We start from the raw sequence: 12084 nt of genomic DNA on the forward strand, positions 1-12084 counted from the left end.
CTCCCCTCCTCCCTCCCTCCCAGCATTGCCATTCTCACTGGCAGAACTTAAGGGTAATAGAGGGTTCTTCACAGCTGTGATCAGATCTGCAAATATCTCTGGGTGTTCACTGAAATTCTCCTCTGTGGTTTAAGTGCCTCTCAATGGAATGTGCAAAGAGCATGAACTGCTTGTAAATGCAGTAAGTTCTGCCCAAGAACCAGCTCTCACACTTGGATCAGCTGCAGGTTCACTGGACAGACAGAAGAAATTCAGAGTCACACCACAAACTAATGCTTATGTTTAAAAACTTATTAAGTCAAGCATTGGACGTAGGGATTGAATGGTGTAACAGGGAAGGCAGACAAGGTGAAGTTCAGGTGGAATCCTAACAAGTCATTTCAGCTGTGCTTTGGCTTGTTAGGATTTATCCTGTGAATTACAGCAGAAAATGTTGATTAGAACTAGGTCAAATGCATAAAAAATAAATGTATAAAAATAAACACTTGACTGCTGAGACAATGCAAAGAGAAGCAAGTCAGCACTACTATGAAGAGATTTAATAAAATATGTTTTTCAACTTGAAAACATTCATTTCTATTGAAATACAAAAGAACCCAGAACAGAAACAGCGCTGAATTCTATTTTTTAAATAATAGATAGTTCTCTGACAGCCTTTCAAAAATCTGTAAAGAAATAAGGAAATCAACAGTATGAACTTCAGCCAGGAGTAAAGAGGTAGTCAAGTGAAAGTGAGAGGGGAAAACATGTCACGAGACATTCAAACCCTCTGTCCACTTAAAAAAAAAAGATAATATTGAAATGAACTAAAATGCTGCCTTTACTATAAACACTGCAAAGTGGGGGGTAAGGCAAAAGAAATTCTATTTTGGTGGAGTGTATACGAAGTACAGCAAAAGGAATCCCAGATTGATCCTGTAACACAAACAGGGCTCCCTAAGGTCAAGCAGGAAGAAGGTGGAATCTCTTCCACGGCTGCAAAAGTGCAGATCAGCTGTGGGTGCAACATTTTCAGGAAAAGAAACAGCTGAGGCACATCAGGGGGATGTGAGTAAGATGCCAAACTTCAACACCTAGCAACTAAAGCACACTCTGCAAAGGCACATGGTGACAGGTTGCCGTAGTAACTTCAAATAGAGGACAAGGAGGAGGCAAATGCACGAGAAAAACAACAGGAATAACATGGAATGAAGCTGCTTTTTTATTTTAATCTAATAGAAGTGTTTCAGTGGCTGCAGGGTGGGCAATGATCGTGCTGGAAGTTCTGGAAGGACTTAGGAGGATTTTTATTTCATGAGGGCACTTAAGTGACATTTATCCACTTTACCAATGCAGAGCACAAGTGTAAATACATAACCACATGTACAGCATTAAAAAAACAAAATAAGAACATGAATCATTCCTAATAATCCAAAGACTTGAAGGCCAAGATGATGTAGTTAATTTTATATTCCCTCTTGAGCAGAATATTGGATGTTTTTGAAATGTTCATTTTACTCTCACAACTGCTGTAAGGTGAGAGGACTCTTTGCAGAGCACCTCATAATCTACACTCACTAATGATGGTCTATATTAACTAAAGCACAGTTTTCTGTAGTGGGCAAAGAAACTTATCCAAACAATCCAATGTTTTTGAGGTGTTTGCAGCAATTATACTACATAGATTGGATTTCATCCTGAACTCCCTTTCAGGTTAAGCCAGAAGTTTCAAAATTCATCGTATGTTAGTGACAGAAATTGTAAAAATTATGCACATGAAAAGTGTGTCCAAGAATTTCCACGGGCCAAATAGTTTTCTCTTTTTTGCTTTGGTTTTTTTGTTCAGAAACAAGTTCAAAAATCTTTCCGGAGGAAGGTTGATAAATATGTCATCTTGAATGTAATTAAAGAAAAACTAACCAATCAACTATTTCAATCTAATGTTAAAAATCATCGATATTTATGTTGGACCACAAACACATTATTGGGAAGGTCTCAAAAAATCCTGTCTTCACAGAATCATTGAGTCATCACATCTGTTTAGTGTCATGGGCTACAGAGCAACACAATTGCAAAAAAAGCATGGCAGATGCTCAGTGATGCCACAAAGAACCACAGCAGCTTGAAGCCATAGTTGCTCAGAAAACCCCATTAAACCTGGAGAACTGTGGCATATGCAGAGCTTGAAACAAACATCTTGATCATATTATGGAAACACTACACAATTCAGGTCTGACAGGAAAAAACAAGCAGAGTTTGAAGGGAATTGCTAATGTAGTAGTTCTGTTGCCTCTCCAGAAATAGATGTCTCTGCCAATGCCTGAGCTGTCCTAAAATGTGCTGTTTCTGCAAAGGCACAAATACACAAACATTGGGAGAGGCTGCTGTGCAACAACCTCGTGTGTTCCTCACGTGTGAAGTGGGAAAGAGCTCCTCATCCATCCAGACTTGGAGCTTGCCAATGAACACACCTCACTAATGATTAATTTACAATAACATTCAGCAGGTCTGAGTTTTTAATTTTCCATTTATACACTCGTGTAGTTCATTGGTTCTCTCTCCTTGTGTTTCATAGCTGAGTGAACAGGAGCTCATTCCATCCCTCACTGACAGCTTTGGATTTCTGACTGAAAACCTGCTGGGTTGTTTTAGGTGGTTCTACTATTTTCTTTACATTCATATGATTTAGCTAAAAGGATGTAAAACCATAAAACCAGCAGCCTACAAGATAGAATAATACAGAACAATTTTGTAACACAATGAAATAGTAACAGCAGCTGCTCTGTAGGATTTTAAGACATGTTACAAGTTAGACAAGCAAGACAATTTCAATATTATTTCATTTAAGACTTTTCCACATGTAGATAAAAGCAGTAATATAACAGTTACGAGTATGGCACAAAAGAACCTTGATTTTCTTGGGATATATCCTTTACCATCTATTTTTGGTGTATTTTTAACTTCACACTCATTTCCCAGCAATATTCCAAAAAAATATATTTTTCATTCTCTGTTCTGTTTTTGCTGCTGCTGAGTTTTGTTGTTTGGTTGGTTTTGTGCCATAAACTCCAGAACTTCTGCTCCTGTCTCTGGCTGGGATGAACACTCTGTAATTTGTTTACCTTGTGCTCAGGTCTGTGTTCAAACACAGTTCTGTAATTTACTGCTTCTCCCATAATATTAACTTCGTGTTCATCTTCGAGGTGCATGAACCAATAAATGATGGATAGCATTATTAGAATGAGGTTAGGAGGCAATCACCTGGCATGAGCAACCATTGCTTGGAAGCTGAACTGGCTTGTCCTGAGCACAGTTATCCAAAAATGAGCTGTTTTACCTCCTCTCTTACCCACTGCTGTCACACTCCTGAGCTCAGCTCTGCTGGATCAGATGAAATCTTCCATCCTGGCCTTCAGGTATCTGTGCAGCTTCTTCCCTCCTCCTCTGCAATCCACTAATTGCTTCCCCATAATTACTTGAGCTATTTTCCAGACAGGTCCCACAGGCCAGGAGGAGCTTCCTGCCCTGGTACATGACATATCCACTGGGAAACTCGAGAATCCTGGTGCTGTTAGACTGCTTATTTCCAAAATTCCTCGTTCAAAGTGCTATTCCATTGCTCTGATGCCACTTAACTTGAGAGGGACACTCAAGTGACTTGTCCTGCCAAGTGTCCCAGTGCACTCATTCCCACGCTGGAGATAATGCAGTCAGTATTCCATGGAAACAATGGAACTACACACACAAAATACAGGCAAATAATAAGATTAAAAGTACTATCCATGGTTTATTTACTGTAGCAAAGATTGACCAATCTCTTGTATTTAGAAGGACTGGAAACCAATGTGGGAATTTGCAGGAAGGGATGCAGTGGCTGGGAGGAAGGAGTTCCCTGGCTGGAGGGACAAGATTTAAGAGCAGGAAATGACCCAGACTGCAGAGCAAAACACATCAGCTGCAAGGGACACCAGCACCGGGTCAAAAAGTGCAGAACTGGGCAATTTAAACTCATGGAAGTGCAGTAAACATCATTTATTTCTAAGCCATATATTTTAAATTTACACGTATTGTGAAGATGAATGTCTTGAGTGATGATTCACTTCCTTAAAACTAAACAGAGCCACCTCCTGTATTCCCAGAACTAAGCCATTCTATTTGATTTTGCTCTTTTTTCAGCTGCACTCACTGAAGACAGAAAAATTAAATTAAATTTCAGCTACCTGATCAGAGATGAGACTAATATAATATATTTGTGAATGGTTAAAACAAAGCTTTATCACAATAGTTCTGCTTAAAACTGCTGAAAGTCATAACATTCCTCTTACTTTTAAATTGATCTTACAAAGAAAATAAGGCCCAATAAAAATCATTTTCAAACAACTCACATCCATTATACTAACAAATCTGCCCACTGTGTTTGTTTAGGATTGATTAACAGCAAGTAGAGACTGACAGAACAGCTTTATTTTGTATCTGAATTATTTTTCGAATTTAAATTACATCCAATAGGGGTTTATATTGGGCTTTTAATTCTTATGTAACAGTGGGCTCCACTCTTAAGCTTGATAAAAATCTTGGAGTCTAGTTAGTGTGGTAAGGGGCTAAAAAACAAACTTCATAGCAAAAAAAAATTCTTCTAAAATAGTGAGTTTTTCATATTGAATCTGGGGTAAGTTGTTTAGTGGAAAGCATAGGGAATACTCAGTGAAAGAATACTCCGAGGAAACACATGTATAAACATGAAGGGATAAAAATCCAATAATTACAGAAAGTCCTGCTGGTGGATATTCCACAAACCACTATGAAATGTGCCTCCTCCTTAGGAGTGGATCTCTTTAAGGGGTCACTTAAGTAAGATGTCCCAGTTGATTCAGTCTCATTTTTAATGTAACAGAAACAAATCATCTTGAAACTGTAATAACACAGAGAGAAACTTCCCAAGTATCATTGTCTGCACCAGTAATTTGTGCATATGCTAAACTCTTTTAGGGAGATTCTGTCATATTAACACATTATCCTGGGCTCTGGTAGAAGAAATGCTCCTTTAATAACTTTGTGCACCAGCCCAATGAAAGCTGGATTTATTCTGTACTTACAAGAAAACTAGAATGAAGATGGGAGGTGACATTTCTTTGAGTACCTAAATCAGGGATTATTTTAGTGCTTGGTTTTTCTTCCTTTTTTTTTTAAATGAGAAATACAGAAACCAGTCAAAAGCCTGTAAAAAGTACGGTCATTAGTAGAGGAGATGAACAACCTCCTAATTACGCAGTTAAGGATACATATATCACCATATACACACACAAAACACTCTGGTAGAAGCACAGGAGAGAAAATAAGTAACAGTCACAGCTCAAGTTAATAAAGAAAACTGCTAGATTTTGAATAGGACCTTGTTTTTCTTAATGCAAATGCTACACTTACCAAATACTTGGAATTAATTTTTAAATAAATTACTGCTTTTGACTGCAGTGTTTGGGGAACTGGCTTCATTTGTATGTTCTCAACAGTTCTAAAACTGTACCTACTTGGGGAGCTGCTAAATTGGACTCTGGGGCAGCTCCCTGGAGCTGGGACAACAGTTTTGCCAGTGAAGAGAAAGGTACATGGAATTCCAGAGGGCCCTGACTTGTGCTCCATCAGGAGCGTGACTGCCCCTTGCTTGCTCCATGATTGCAATCCAGGAGCCTCAAACCCTAAAAACTGCAAAAGGATAGGACTGAACTCCTGTTCCTGGTTGTTCTCCCAACCCATCCCATTGCTCACAGGTGACACCTCTGCTACCCTGGCATGAAACCCTTCTGACAGCAAATGATGTCCTTATTCTGAAATTCAACTTACCTCCCCTAGGAAAACCCCAAACATAAATCCTCCTCAGAATAATTGGTTATTATCCCAACAGGTCTTCCCAAACACAAACTGGGTTTCAAACAGTTTCCAGCAATTTTACAACCACAGTCATGAAAATATGATGCAGCTCCATGTCATCTGACCATCTGAACTCCTTCAGAGGATGACAACTATATGCCAAAAAGACACTTCTTTGTGTTGTTTTACTGCCAAAATATTCAGGGCTATTTGCAGAGATTTATTTTTCCTAATCACTAAACTAGGATTTGATCCAAATAGATTGCCTTGCTAACAAACCAGGGTGCTAACACATTCTCCTGAACAGAGCAAACAAAATAATGAGTGTAAACACATGTTAGTGAAGTGCATTCCTAGCAGAAAACAAACAAAATCAGGATCACACCCATATATGAGCAGACTTATGAGTCAGAGGGCCAGAGAAATGGCATATACAGAAAATATAATTTGTTATGTCTCTGATATTTAGTGTATGCATCTCCTAAACTTACAAGCCTCTTATTTTTACGATTAGTCACTGCAATACAGAGTGTGTGGGAGCATCAGTATATATCTAACAACACATATAGGTTATGATTAGAACTATTACAACCTACACTTCAACTATATTTTCCATATTAATAGTATGGATTTAATAGCAGTTTCAGAGCTGTGCTACTGAAGCTCTTCATAAAAGCTTATTAGATCATGGTTGGTAGAATCATCCTTATTATACCCCTCCTCTGAAGTGATACCTGTTTATAAAGAAAGTAATTTTTTGTGTTTTTACTTCTATAGAACTGAAGGACTGAACAAGCATTTGGTAGATGCTGTAACATCAGATATTCAAAAGAATTTTTAATATATTTTAATATATATTTTTAATGATATCTTGGTGACATAATAAACAAATTCTTTTCCTGTGTAATTCAGCATAAACCCATTAAGCTGAATGTTACATTTCAGCTTCCTAAACCTGGATCTCACTATTTATTTGTTTGGTTCCTGGTCAAAGACTCTCCAAACTATTGGCTGCAACATTACAATATTAAGGCAAGAGTCTGGAAAGCTGGAGGGACTAGAATCAAATTTCCCATTTGGATCATTATCAGTTTTCAAGGCATGTCTATTAAGAAGAAAAAAAAAAAGGAACTAGTCCTGCTCAGTTTTTATTTTAAAGGATGCTACAAAGATTTTTTTATCTTAAACCAGGACTTCCTGGACTGCAGGGCTTAGTGCCAGGAATCCACTAATGTAGACTATTTTTTCTTAAATATCTTTCCTAAAATAAAGATGTTTTTCTCATAGAATTTCTTATATTTAGAAAAGATGTTGCAAAAAGAGCATTTACTACTATATCAAGGTCATTTATCTTGTTTTTTAAAGTGGCACTGTAGTCACATAAGTTAACAGTGTCTTTTATTTAATCTCTCCTTGGTACAACATCTTGACCTCAAAGCTTGTTAAATACAACAAACATTAAAATATTTAAGTAATTTTTTGCAAATAGTTACGAATCCCTTATTAAAAAAAAAAATCAAAAAAGTTTACAGTCAAACAAGAGAAGAAATAACACTGCACATATGTTGCTGCCAAATGAAGAAGGCAAGGGAGAAGGAAGAAAATTGAAATACAGCAACAGTAGCTCCTTATCCCTTCCAGATTATCATAAAAGTCTAAATAACAGTGCTGCAATTCCAGGGTTCCAGGACATTAGGTCGGCCTTAGCAGGTTGTAGAGCTCAAGGCACAGATGCTCTGGAAGAACAGAGCATTCAGGCATGAAAACAGAAAACCAAGAATGTGTTCACCAGGATTTTGGAGGAGAGAAAAAAAAGAACTTGCACTCTGTTATATTCTAGAAGACACTATTCAGGATTTCAAAGCAGTGTGTAGGGAGGAGGCTCTTTGGTGGCAAAGCAACTGAAGAAAATAACTGTACAGGGTATGGACAGTGGGCAGAGTGGGTTACCCTGGGCACTGCCAGCAACTGGGAAAATCCAAATGTAACCCCTCTTCAAATGCATTTCTCCCCTGCTGGCTCCAGTCCTTTACCAGGAGTGACTCCCTGGCAAAGGTTTGGGCACATCAGCATTTCAGGCTAAAGGAGGAAACAATGGGGGGTGTCCTGGGGACACGCAAAGTGTATGAAATAAGCTTTGTTAGTCTGCTAGCAGAAATCTTAATTATTGCAACAGAAATCACTGTGGTTTTCTGGAATCTATTCCCAAAACAGGTAATACCAGGAACACAAACGTCTCTATCAATGTATGAAATTTATTTTTTTTTTAAAAAAAGGGAAAGGATGCTCCCACTGAACTAGGTCAATTCCTGTTACACAAGGGTACACACACCCTCAGGCTACCAGTCAGGCAGCCTTATATTCCTGCCTCACGAGTCTTTTTGTGAATTTAGGGGAATAACAAAGCAATCTTGACAGATTACACCCAGTGACATTTCTGTGGGTTCTACCAATATTTTAAAGTGTGTTGTTGGGTTTTTTTTTAATTTGACTGGACAAAAAACCAAAAACAAAACCAAAAACAAATAAAACAAAGAAAAACTGAAAACACACCTAATTTTATTCTGTTAACACACTGATAATCCTAACCCAAGCTTCTCTAACAGATGCTTGGTTGCCTGGCCTGCTCAGCTTTGTGGCAAGGTACTCATTTGTTTTCTTGTTTAACTTTGTCTGGAAAACATTGGGGAAATACACTTCCAGTCGTGTCTGGAACGAGACACCAACCACACCTTCCTGCTTCATGTTTTATCTGCCTTCTAAATGACACGACCACATTTCAGTATTTTCCTTAAACCACACTGCTGCTTACCCAAATTAAACCTGAAGCTACTCCCAAGGAGACCTTTTACAGTGAAATTATTCTTTAAAACAAAAAACAGTGCAATCTTCTGAAAATAACCTCATTGCAGAGCCACTAGGGCAACACACTGCTCATATGGCATAATGAAGGAGGGAAGGAACTTCTATAAAATTGCTGATATTACACTAACAGGCCCCAGGAGAACACTCCAGGGATGCAAAAAAGAAGAAAGGTCATCTTTGTTCCTGAGACTCTGGAGCAGGGCAGGCCATATTCAAATTATGCAACTACTTTAGAGATTGCTCTTCTCTTCTCCAACTCGCTAGAGATGATAAAAATCACATAAAAGGCTTAATTACTCAGGCCATTCTGCATTATTGTGCTTAGAAGAGGATCAGAAAGCACAGGGAAAGTGATTTTAAGGGAATATGTATCTGCTTTTGTGGTGAACTTATGTATTACTTTCTGAGGATTTCACATATTTCACAACATATGAGGAACTAAAGTTTCTATTAATTTGTAGAGAATGCTGCATATGTTTTATCTTCCTGTCTCCTTGTGGAAAAACAATTTCAGAATACCAAATTATCTTGAAGATACTTATTTCCATGCAGTTTTTCAGTCAGGCTTATTGCAGTTCCCATATATAACTCCTGGACTTCTCCAAAATGCCAAGCTGAGTAAAGACTGAGTAACAAATGCCCCAACACTGAGTGACAAGCAAGTGCCACACAGCTCAGGACACTGCAGATTTATCAGACACATCTATCAATTACTAACTTCTCTGACTCTCGAAACATAACTTCATAAGCTAAAAATAAAATTTGAATTTATACAAGACATAAAATCAGGTATTAAGAAATATGAGAAAAGGCAAAGGAACAGGCAGGCTTTTGGTTTGCCCTTGACATCACTGGGACAATTGTTTGTGTTGTTCATTTGTTCAGCAAGGTTCAGAGCCCTTGGTGTGCCCACAGATGTTCATCTTGCCTCTGGTGACTCCATCATTAAAGATCATTAAAGGGTCACCTCCCACCCTCTGTGGGGTCATCTCAGAAACTCAACCAGGTTAAGCATCACCTTTCCCAGGAGGACAGTGAAATGTTTACACTCCTGTGATTTATGGTTTTTTAAACCTTTGCTTTTTGGACACACTTCAGGACAGACTGGGCACAAGATTCATCTGACTCTACATGCACCCAGCAGGAGATGTTTATTTATATGATACTTTAGTATGTTATAAGATGTTTCTCATTCTCAACACATTAGGGTATCATCATCTCACTTTTTCTGCCACTGTAATGAATTACTTTCAGATATGATATTAAATTTATTATCTCACCACATGCACTATTTTATCCCCTAAGATGGAGTTGCACAGAATTCCATCCTCTGTTTCCATGAGCAGTGATGTGCCAAAGACCCCCAGCCACTGAATCTCAGCCCTTAACTTGGGAGTGTTGTGACATCTCCAATAATAATCTCTAACTGCTGAGTCTCCATTTCTTTACACTAAGAATTTATGTATTCAAGAAATTATTCACATTCATATTTCTTTGATATTAAGAAATAGAGAATATTATCAAGATTAAGAGCTGAATATACCAAAGCAATTAGTTACAAGGCTGACAGAACAACTGTAAAGTCACTCTTCTTGTTTTGGGGTTTTTACCATATCACCCTAAGTCCCTCATACATCAAGGGCATTTGGGTTTCAGATAAGAGTCCAGTCCCTATGTAATTCAGACTCTTTTCAACTTGCTTCATGAAAAAATAAACAAGATTTGGATAAAGAAGAAACACATATTTTCTTTCTAAATACCAAGAAAGAAGTTGTTTGGCATCTTTTTGAACACTCTTTATTCCCACATTCCTCAGTGCCTGTCAGTACTGAGACAATTTTAACTTTCCTAACCTGTCCCAAGCCAGCAGTAACCAGCAAAAAAAACCGATAAAAATATTAATAATGTAAAATAATGCTACACATGATAATAATGTTATAACTTGAAAAGTGTGAAGAACAAATTAGCCAGTTGTTTGTCTTACCCCAGTGGGGCAAGATTTGATTGATTTTTCATTCTATTGCTTTGAAGAAAAAAACAGTATCTAGCCATAAACATATTAATAATATAATAATGCTACACACAATAATAACGCTGTAACTTAGACAGGGTGTCTCTGTCAAAGCATGAGCTGCAGAGGAGCTTTCTCTTGATGCCTGGGGCTCCCAGCATGGGGAGTGGTGCAAAGTTTGGAGAGCAATTGTAAGGCTACATTATTTTTCAGGCTATAAATAATTAACTGAAGTGGGCTCCTTCCACATCCTCTCCTCACAAACAGCAAAGCTTTTCAAAAGCAATTCTTCTCCCCCTTTAGAAAAGGTAGTAGGCAGTCAGTAACGACGCTACAATTCATTTTTAAAGGCACCTGCTCTGCAAAATAATAATCTGTGCACCTCACAAACAGCATTAAACTGCAGAGCATTAAAATATACAGGACAGAAGTGGTGTATAAAATGACAGAATAAAGTCACAGAGAATTATACATAAGCTGGTGAGCCAGACTGAAAACATGACTGAAAAAAATGACTTTCATAATGCTCAGAAAGGAGACTAAACCTGCAGCTGTTCTCGTGGATTTAAAGAGAAGTATTGCAGACACAAGCACAGCTAAATACACCTGTGTTGTCCCTTCCCATTATTTATTTGCAACATGAAGCAACATTAAATAGACAATCATGATACTGAGGGTTGTGTTTTTACCAAATACTTGTAAGTCTTATAAATCCTAACTTTGAGTTTCCTTAATTCCTTCACTATGGACAATATGAAATAGAATAAAATTTTCAACTGCAAAGTCAAAGGAAGGGAACAAACATGACAAAAGGCTTCTTGATCATGTAATTCTCATCTATTTAATTATAATCCCCCAAAATACCTGTCTCCAGCATCACCAAGCTGGTATATTTTGATGTAAAATTACTTATAGCAGGAAGTTTTAAAAGCAGAGGTTTCTCTCTCTCTCTACTCCTCACCAGTCCCTCTCCAGAATGGATAACTGACAGGCTGAGGATAAAATAACACAGAACTCACACAAAACCTGCACTACCAACCTTATTGCCAACTGTACCACTGCCTCATTTTGCAAACATTCCAAGAGCAGACATGCCAATGCATTACTGACTTAGCAGACTACACTGCAAAATCCCAAAGCCTGAGGAAAAGCTCCCTGTGATGCTGCAAAGCAGCCCTGGTCACAACTGAGAACAGATTTTCTCCGAGGAGTCCTCAGCTCATCATATCCCAGCCTCCTTTCTCCCTCCACCTGCAGCTGCTCCCCCCAGAAGTTGGGAGCTGGTGGGAAGTGTCACTCTCTGCGTCCGCCCTGCCAAAGCCAATAAACATAATTCCAGTCTCTCCAGCACTTACTGTCAG

At 38.2% G+C, this 12084-nt stretch overlaps 2 protein-coding genes across 4 annotated transcripts in view; one reads left to right on the forward strand and one right to left on the reverse strand.

The window, feature by feature from the left end:
- The window catches only part of DOCK2 (dedicator of cytokinesis 2), a 164339-nt gene that overhangs the window by 62697 nt on the left and 89558 nt on the right, over positions 1 to 12084 (reverse strand). The gene's annotated exons all lie outside the window — the stretch shown is intronic.
- The window catches only part of INSYN2B (inhibitory synaptic factor family member 2B), a 30104-nt gene that overhangs the window by 1121 nt on the left and 16899 nt on the right, over positions 1 to 12084 (forward strand). The window lies entirely within an intron of this gene.

The sequence above is a fragment of the Neopelma chrysocephalum genome, unplaced genomic scaffold (assembly GCF_003984885.1).
Source record: "Neopelma chrysocephalum unplaced genomic scaffold, ASM398488v2 Primary Assembly neopelma1_63, whole genome shotgun sequence".
NCBI lineage: Eukaryota > Metazoa > Chordata > Aves > Passeriformes > Pipridae > Neopelma > Neopelma chrysocephalum.